A 9,899-nucleotide genomic window follows, 5' to 3' on the forward strand; every position below is an offset into this window, starting at 1 on the left:
TGATCTGCTAGTTTATTCTGGGGACAAGTTCTGCCCATGGGGGTAAATCAGCATGACTTTGATGATTTAGTAATGCTTTCATTGAAGTTATACTGTACTTTTTTCAAGGTGTTTGGAGTCCTAGTAAAAGAAATTATTTCCTATTCAAAGTGTGTTTCGCTGCCTTGTTTACCTGCACTGTGTTTTGTCCACACAGAGCATTTGCTTTTGCTGGACTCTGCACACTTGAGGGGATTGCTGATGCATGCAGGGTAGCACTGTCTGGTTCATGAGGGTGTAAAGCTTTGCACACTGTTTTATTTTTGTTTTGTGGTGAGATTACTCACGCGGCATTGAGTGTTGTGAGGCACAGTTGCCCATGCTAAGTTTGTTAGTCACTAGGGCTGCTTAAGCAGTCATTCCATTTTAAGGCAGCCAAATAGCAATAGGTTGCACACATTGCTATTGGGGATAGCAGCAAGATGAGGACTGCAAGTGTCAGTTGCTGTTATTGGACTGGATATAGTTACTGACTCTCGTATCGCTCAAGACAGTCTTGAAAAAAATTGTGACCAGGCCCCCTGTCTATACAGTCTCCTGTGCAGCAGGCTGGACATTCTGTGATGGATTAATTTTTAAGAGTTTTTCTTTCCCATTTTGTTGTGGGTTTTTTTTGCTGGAATGAAACATGGCACAGAAAAATACAATCCATGCAGAAGTGCTCCTGCTATTTGTTTTAATTTTCACCTCAATTTGTTTCACGCTGTCTCCACATTTGCAGTGTGCTGTGTTGAGGATTGGGTGGAGGGGAGGATGCTTTTCTGCCAGGCAGAGATTGTTGCAGAGACTCCTTAGAAGCTATGGGCTTGTTCAGACTGAAAGATACTGTTCAAAACCAGCCAGCCCTATCAGAGTTAACATTAGTTTGTCATCATTAGGTTTTCAGCTGTCTGAGCTAAATGGGATAGTTTGTACCTGTGATCTATTGTTTCAGGCTCTGCCTAGGCTCATGGAGAGAGCCACGCTTTCATTCTCATGTTTTTGAAGCTATTCTTCATACCTGCAGAGATATGTGCAGGAAATATCAATTGAAAGCAGTAACTCCTGGAGCTTCACAGAGCCTTTGGATACAGGTTTCTGGGCCTATTTTACTCAATTTCACTGTAGGGCCACCTGTGTATATGTATTGGATTAAGGTCATTTTCATCTAGGTTTCTTTTCCAGCATACCTGCATTTTCTTTCACAATCCTAACAGGTATGTGCTTTTGTTTCTTGGGGAAGAGAAAGGCCACAGTACATAGTTGGAGCATTGTGGTATGCCTCAAACATAGCTGCTACTGCAAGTACAACATTTGGGTAAGATTACAATCTACCAGAGCATCTAGAATTAGGTGAAAATTGGCTGGTAAAACTGAAGGTCTTCTGTCGACAGCTGTTTTTGGAGAATAAAGACAGGTGGGATTAACTCAATCCAAAAGATTTGAGTGAATGAGCTTGATCTACTGGGCTCATGGATTTCCACTCTCTGAACATGTAGAAGGCCCTGCAGAATTTGGGAGCAGCCATCCAGCCATTTGTTGCACTGCTTCAAGATGCCCTGGTTTGGGTGGAATCTCTTCTGAATCTCATCTTTTCTCTCTTCCAAAGCCCACACACTGCTTCCAACTCACCTTCTCAATGCCCTGCTTGGCCAGGATGAAGGGTGCAGCTACATCCAAGGCACATGGAGGTATGCTGTGCTCTGCCTTCCTTTTCCTGCCTGCTTAAAGCCAGTTCAGACTTTCAAAGGAGGCAGTCACTGTCCAATGCCAGGTGGCCAAGACGAAAGATTATCACCTTCGGTCTCTTTTATCTCCCATGTATTATCTGGTGTCCACAGCAGAAGAGAGACCAGTCTCCTGGTCTTCTTCATCAGCTGGTAAAGACATCTGTGTCCAGCACAAGGAGTCAGGAGATAATGTTATCCAAGCCAACAGGCAGAGGGCTAGTTATTTTAAGGAACATTGTTCCTACTTGGCTAGATCCAGATCTGCTTGCAAATGTCTTTGTAGTATGACAGTACCTGGGGAAGGTGTCCCATGGGCACTGTAGAGCAGCCAAAATGCCAGATGCACTCACAAAATCCATTACTGTGCCTGGATGGGGAACAATTGTCAAGGTCAGGCTGGTTACACTCTGCGACAGCTACCCTGAGTGTCTCCTTGGACCCTCTGACTTGGGCCTTGCCTGGGAAGAACTGCTCCAAGAGGTGCCTACAGCTCCTGACTTGCTGCTTCTTCAGAAAAACAGGCTGAAGCTTTCCACGTCTCAGGACTTGGATGGTGTCTTGGCCGTGCCCCAGCATTTACTTCTTAATGACATGCAAGACAATGACTAAAGTCATGTCCGCACTGTGCTGTGTGGATGCTTGAGCAGGTCTGTCTGAGCTGGTCTGGACTGGATGTCTCTGCCAGGGTACCAGGTTAAACTGATACTGGCTGGAGGCTCCCTGTACTGAGCTTAATGACCTCTGCCATTCTCTCTGTCCCAGGCAATGCTCTCTCTGCTGAGTGCCACCCTTTGGGCCTAGCTTGCTCAAAACAGGTGCCAGAACTGACCCCAGAACCCACCTCATAATGGCTGTTAATTCCACCATGTTAACCCTTGGAGCTGCTAAATAATATGTCAAGCTGTAGCTCTTAATGCTGGGGCAGCTGTGGGCAGTTTGAGGAAGGAGAGACCTGCTCCTTTCTGAGAGCAGCACTGGCTGTGTGAGCCCTGCAGGAAAAGTGTTGCTCTGACAGCAACTCCCTTCCAGCTCCCTGTGCTTGTTGGCATGCCAAAACACTCTCCTCCTGCCCAGGTGCCAAACCAGCACCCACTGCCTCTGCTGGTTCACCTTGTGCCGCGGAAGGGCTGCATGTGGTCCCGACAGAGAAAGTTGCCATGCTGGCCATGTCAACTCCCCGTCCAAAGCTCTGCCCCTTGGTGGGACTGACAGCAAACCCAGCCAGAGCATCCTTGCATGTACTGCTGGGCTGCATCCATGTAGGATCTGTGTGGGGTCTGCTGCCACCCTGACCCGCTGTGAAAGCCCCGGTGGTAAGACGGCCTGTCGCAGAATGCTGCAGTGGATGCCTGAGTCTGGATTTCATCTGACTGTAATCAGGAGATATAACCCAATTTCCATTAACGGGAGAGCCTGCGGTATTTCAGTCTAACGAAGGCAATAAATACAGGAAAGATTATATAAAATGAACTAATGTGTGAAGTAATCTAATAGCTATACGTAATTTCCATTCATATACGATAGTAATAGAATAAAAGCAAATGTGGACAGCCAGCAGGGCATTTAAATAAAATAATTTAGAATGCAGTAGGTTAATAATAATAAAAAAGTAGTAGCCTTTCATATAAATTAGTTGGAAATGCCAAAGAAGCGAATAAAGTAACAAAATGGTGATTTTGTAATTGACATGAAAAGGAAAGAAATGGATTTCTGCGTGCCTGCAAATTAATATAGATTGCTGATATTTCACACCTATTTGACTTATTTGCTTTTCAAGATGTTAATGCAATGTTTAGACAAAGGGCCTGTTTCTGTGAAGCACAGGCCAGTTATTTTTTCAATAGATATGTGTTTGGGTTTTGGTTTTTTAAATAAGTTAAAACTGGCCAATATTTTTACTGAAAAAAAGTCTGAGGAGAGAATAAGAAAGCAGAAGGAAATTTTGATTTTTTTCCAAAGTAGCTCATTTTAGGATACTTGAAACAAAATACTTTGGTATTTCTGACATGTATTTTGACATGTCATTTTCTGAAGGCACTGCTCATAAAATTGACCTACATTTAAGGAAAACAAAATATATTTTTTTCTGTAACAAAGGAAAGGGGCAGAAGGAGATAATTGGAAGACAAAATAGCACATGTAGTTGTGAGGTGAATGATACAAAGGTTGATACAAAGCAAAAGCCTCACTGAAAAGCCTGAAAAATAAAAGATCTGCTCTATTCCAGCAGTAATAGGTGCTTGGCTGTGTAACTGAAAAATGAATTATTTCCCACATTGTACTCTGCAGCACATTAAATCGAAATTATACAAGGATCCCTGATATGCAAGACACTTAAGCTTGTGCTTAACTTTGCACTCATGAGTGGTGACATTAAAGTCAATGTGCTATTATTCACATGATTGAAGTTAAATGCTTTTCTGAGCTTGCAGCTTTTGTGCAACAAATACCTGTTCTGGCTAAGTCTAGGGGAAATGCAGAGCAGATATATCTTCAGCTTGGCATTTTTCAAGGGGACCAAAAGTGGTGGTCAGTCTTGTACCTTGTGAGGTCTGTAAGGGGAAGATTGCCTAACTGGATGGCTTGGAGGCAGTACAAATCTTCCATGGGATCACACATTTACTATCAATGGACATTTTTGGTACTTTGGCACATTTTTGCAGGACACAAAGGAAGTTTTATGTGGCACTATCCAAAAGCAGAAAATATGCAATCTTTTCAACAGCTGTATGATTTTTATTGTCAGGACACCTTTGTGGAGATATGAGTTAGCTGAACAGAAGTAAGACCATGCCACTTCTAATTCTGTCCTCACAAGAGGACAGAATTTTGTCCTCTTTCCAAGTGCGTAGTTTGATGCATCTTACTTGACAAACCAAAAAAAAAAACCCAACCAGAACCCCCCCAAAACCAAAAAAACTCAAACCAAACCAAACCCAACCAACAAACAAACCCCCCAAAAAAACAAAAATAAAGAAGTTCTTGAATCTCCAAAGCTTATGTCATACAGTTGAGTTGAATTTCTTTCCACAGTGCTTCTCTGGGGGGTATCTTCCTGTAGATAAGTTGAACTGTGCCTTTTGTTTAAATCTACCTTTATCAATAACGTAGTGGTATTGACTAGTGCTTAATATAAGAAACATTGGTTCATAGTGAGGTGTAGAACACTCAGAGCTCTCATAGTCCTAAATCTTATGGCTTAAAATCTGATTGTTTCTTTGCACCTCCTTTTAAACCATCAGATGCTATAGTATGAATTATTTGCAAATACTGTATAGTGTATTTACATATGATATGTAATTACATATTATGCTTAAATTTTCACATGAATAAATAGCTGTTACATAGCTACACCATATCATATGTTAGTAAAAGATCTTTCAAACTGGTGAGTTACATTTGTTGTGTACATAAATAAGATGTCAGATAAATTTTTGAAGTTTCAGATGGGTACATTTATCATAGATTTACACATTCTGCAGTTCAGATTGAGATGATTTTTATGCTTGCTGAGATCCTTGGAACAAACCTCTGTTCCTGTGTGCTAAAACATGATTCGGTAGTTTTAAGACTATAAATGTTTAAAAGTCAGTGGGTTTTCAAGCATGTTTTTTCTTCCCCCTACTTCAGTCCTACTTTCTTTGTCCTTCTCCTTCTTTTTTTTAAGCGCAGCACTTTGTAGTGCTGAGTGGCGAGAAGACTGCAATGTGTTTTAGCCTTGACTCAGTTTCTCAGGATTTTCTCTTTGTCTGTTGATCTGGAGCGATTCCCCCAGTATCTATAGAGACTGGGGGATTAAGGGATCAAGACCAGTCCTGCAGAGAAGGACTTGGAGGTGCTGATGAATGAGGGGCTGGGCACGAGTCAGCAATGTGCACTTGCAGCCCAGAAAGCCAACTGTATCCTGGGCTGCGTCAAAAGCAGAGTGGCCAGCAGGTCGAAGGAGGTGATTCTGGCTCTCTGCTCTCATGAGACCCCACCTGAAGTACTGGATCCAGCTCTGGGGTCCCCAGCATGAGAAGGACATCAACCAGTTGGAGTGAGTTCAGAGGAGGCCCGCCAAGATGTAGCACCTCTCTTCTATGAGGAAAAGCTGAAAGAATGGGGATTGTTCAGTCTGGAGAAGAGTAGGCTTCAGGGTGACCTAATTGTGGCCTTCTGGTACATGAAGGGAGGCTACAAGAGATCTGGAGACAGACCTTCTGCAAAAGCATGTAGTGACAGGACAAGGGGGAATGGCTTCAAACTGAAAGAGAGTAGGTTTAGATTAGGTATTGGAAAACATTCTTTAAGAGTGGTGAGGGACTGAATAGGAGGAGTTGTGAAGATTCCATTCCTGGAGTGTTCAAGGCCAGATTAGATGTGGCTCTGAGCAACCTCATCTAGTGAAAGATGTCCCTTGCCACAGCATGGGGGTTGGGATTAAATGATCTTTAAGATCCCTTCCAACCCAAGCCATTCTATGATTCTATGATTTAATTGCGGTAAAAGCTTGTAATGGGACTTTTCAAGATTAGTGCCAGTTGAAATGCAGTTAAGTTGGGAACTTAAGCAGGTAAGATATAAGGGGAGAGGATGCTCAGAGTCAGGCTTAATTCATCCTTGCTGGAAAGGAAGAAAGGCAAACCCTTGGGCTTTGCCTGAGACACAAATGGGAGTCACTGGATGAGGGATGTTGGGATGGGGCCATGGCATGGTCCTTAGCTTGCAGCTTTTGCATTCCCCCCTGCCATGCCATCCTGGCCTTTACTAGCCCTTGGCCACCACTGACCCTTTCTTTTCATGTTCCCTTTAACCAGCTCTTGGAGCTATCCCTTCGGAGGTACTGGTTAAATTTGGTTGCTTCTGTGCTAGTTGCTTGGCAGTCTGGAAAAAGCTGTCTTTGGAGAGTTACGTAAGGGGGAGAGGGAGGAGGGAAACAAAGGATTGTCCTGCTTCTCACATCAGTATAAGTCACTGGAGAGAGAAGCAATGAATATTTTTATTTATTATTTATATAGTGCCATAAATGTACTTGGCACTTTGCAGTTAAATAAAAGACAATGGCCCTGCCACCAGAATTTGGCAGCCTGAGAGATGAGACCTGGCCTCCTTTGACTGAATGATCAGGGCTGAATTGCTGGTGGGGAGGGGATGGGAGGATAAGATCTACAGGATTAAAGAAATATACAACAGCTTTTCCTCCACCCTTTCATTGCTGATGCCTGGAGTCCATGACATTTAAAGTTATATGTACATACATACATACACTTGATAAATATTTGGCGGGTTGTATCTTCCCAGGGACTTTTACTTCACTGAGTGGAAAGAAGCCCTGCTTCTCCTAGGCCTTTGGCTGGTCAAACTTCCCCTAAATCTCACTGGCCCAGTGTACTTGTTTGCCTCAGATGTACCTAATTCAGTGCCCCAGCACTCACAAGGAAGTGATACAGCTTTCATTCCGATGCTGTCTTCTGCTTGCTGGTGGGAGGCAGCTCTCTTCAGAAGGCTAAAGGCATTAACTCCCACCTCTGGGAAGGTGTTGGGATGCTCCAGCTGCCTTGTCTCAAGTGTCCTGCTTTTTTGGTTGGCCTTCCTGCCTTACAGAGGTGCTTAAGAAATTGTGCTAATGTGATGACTAGGCTTTTCTAACTACTTGGATGAAAATTCAGGCCCCTGTGAAGTCTTAGGGAGGTTTGTGAGACTTGCACAGGGTTTCACTCTACTGCCCAGTGATGAGTACCCACATAGTAGTAGTTTGGTTACTGTTAGTACTCAAAAGACAGGAGGATCTGACCTACTTTTATTAGTGAAAATGGGTGCAAAATGGAATTGCTCCTCCAAACAAACTACATCCTCTGAATTTCTCAGTGTTTCAGAATTTGTTAACCAGCTGTCTCATGTGCAAACAAAGCAGATTTCAAATTCTCCTGTACTTAGCTGCCACCTCTCCTCTCAAGGTCTTTTTCATCAGTTAAATTTCTTCCTCTGAATGAACATCTACACTTATAATGATATTAATGTGAGTGTAGTAACTGGCATCTTTCTGCTTCACTAATTTGCATTTTGTGTTTGCCTGGGATTATTCAGTATGTGCCTTTTGCCCCATTGTGTTTAGCTTCTGAGGAAGCTGACTTTCCAGAATTAAATGCATGGCATGATTTGATGCTGTGATAAACAGATGATCTCCATCCTCTACATGCCTGCAAGCAAAAGTTAAGTGTAATGTAGCTACAATTTCGTAACCCACTTTATTGCAGCAGATATGACTGTGGTCATCTTGTATCACACATACTAATACTCGGGCTGTGCAATGAGATTCTGTCCCTGAATGGTGAAGCTCAGTGATTCCACTACAAATGTTTTCTGATCAAGCTTGATGGACACATAACAGTGTGATTTGAAGTCTATATACCGCCAAATGTGTCTTGAGGAAGTTTTAAAGCTTTAATGTTACCTTTTGAGTGGAGAAACTGCACAGAACCAGTATAATGCTCACACACTTGGCAGACCGAGAAGGCACGTGGTTTGTTGGTCTATACACAGTGGTCTGATCCTAAAGTGGCCTACAGGCCTGATATATCCGTAACGCCTGGGGCAGCAGAAAGGCAGTGTGGTGCCAGCATGCACATGTAGGTCTGGCTCTGGAAGACATGGGACTCCCAAGGTGCCATCTGTTTGGGGCAGTGCTGTACTGCCCAAGGTTTTTTAGTCTTTTGCTCTGCACAGAAGCAGCACAGAGCAGGTCTGCACATAGCAATCGAGCTTGCAAAGAAGCTACACAATCCTACTGTGTGCATTGCTCTGGCAATAACTGCATGTGATGGAGGCTTCTTCCACCAATTGGATCTCTGCTTTCAGCTCAGTTATTTTGCAAGGACAACTATTTTTGAAGTTGCTATATTTGAACTCCTTTCTTTTGCTTTCACCTGCCCCCCCTCACCTCTGCATTGTCACTAGGTTGCTCTGTTCCCTTTCCTGACCCACACATGCCCCTGTTTCACCAACAGACATTCATAGATATTTTTCTTTTTTGTTTGTGGGTCTGACCCACACTACATCTTCCCACTTTGCTGCAGTCAGCTGCACTAGCTGATAACTCCTTTCTTGGACTTATCTTGAGCAATTCATGGGTGAAAGCACTATGCAAAGCAAGACAGAGAATTTGAAACATCACTGGGTATTGAATAATAAGATAAACCACAAAGTCAAAGTCTGAGGGAATGCAAGGTAATTTTATGCCCTCCCAAAAGTGACATATTGGATTTGGTGCTGTTCGTTCCTCTTTTTTAAAAAAATTTGTTTTCTTTTGTTTATAAATCAAAGCACGTATTGTTTGACTGGCAAAGACAAGGAACTGGGGTTTTGCCACTGCAGTCGTAGGGTTGATTTCTGTGATGGGCCCACAGTCAGGAAGAGTTGATGTGGTGACTGGATTCAGAGCAGTGAGTAGTGCCAGACCCTCTCCCAGTGCAGAGAGGTTATGCTAAAATTATGCACTTGAGCATGGACTTTGCTTTTCTAGCCTGATGTCACTAAATCTTATATTGCAGCTCACTAATATATTCCATCTTTTTTAAAAGACATTTGATGTGTGCCACAACAGATACCTGCTGGTTGTACAACTCCCAAAAGAGCAAGCAGACTTCTGCTTATAGGTGCCTGAGCAGAAGGTCATGAGTGATGACCTTATGGCAAGTTTGAGAGAGTGGAGGGCACTTTGGACTCTCTGCTACCCACAGCAGCTGGCTCCCTGTACTTTTGGTGGGAGAAGCTGTCCTGAGGGCCAAATGGCCCTGTGGCCAGATTCATCTGTGCTAATGTAGATATCTAGAGTCAATTTAGGTGCAGTGGAGTATCCAAACTACCCTCATGTGACTGGTAAATCTCACAGAGGGGCTATGAGAGAACTGCTCCCAGGATGAAATTCCATTGGCATCTCAGCTTGGCACTTACTCTTGGGCAAATGAACTGAACTCAGAGTATGTAACATGGGCTTAAGCTCTTTTGGACTTGCAGTTTACAGAGGAGCTGAACCTGTGGACATTATTTAGGTGGGTCAGAGCTGTGGAGCTTCCTGTAGTAGAAAATTTAAACTGGGAATCTGGGCCTTACAAAGTGAAAGGAACCCTCCCAGAGAAGCTGTGTAAAGGTAAGGCACTACACCCCCGC

At 43.4% G+C, this 9,899-nt stretch overlaps 1 protein-coding gene across 1 annotated transcript in view; it reads left to right on the plus strand.

Moving 5' to 3' along the window:
- GRIN2B (glutamate receptor, ionotropic, N-methyl D-aspartate 2B) overlaps window positions 1-9,899 on the plus strand; it is a gene marked incomplete at its 5' end in the record, with an annotated part of 118,665 nt that overhangs the window by 95,391 nt on the left and 13,375 nt on the right. The window lies entirely within an intron of this gene.

The sequence above is a fragment of the Acanthisitta chloris genome, unplaced genomic scaffold, assembly GCF_000695815.1.
Source record: "Acanthisitta chloris isolate BGI_N310 unplaced genomic scaffold, ASM69581v1 scaffold5836, whole genome shotgun sequence".
Taxonomy (NCBI): domain Eukaryota; kingdom Metazoa; phylum Chordata; class Aves; order Passeriformes; family Acanthisittidae; genus Acanthisitta; species Acanthisitta chloris.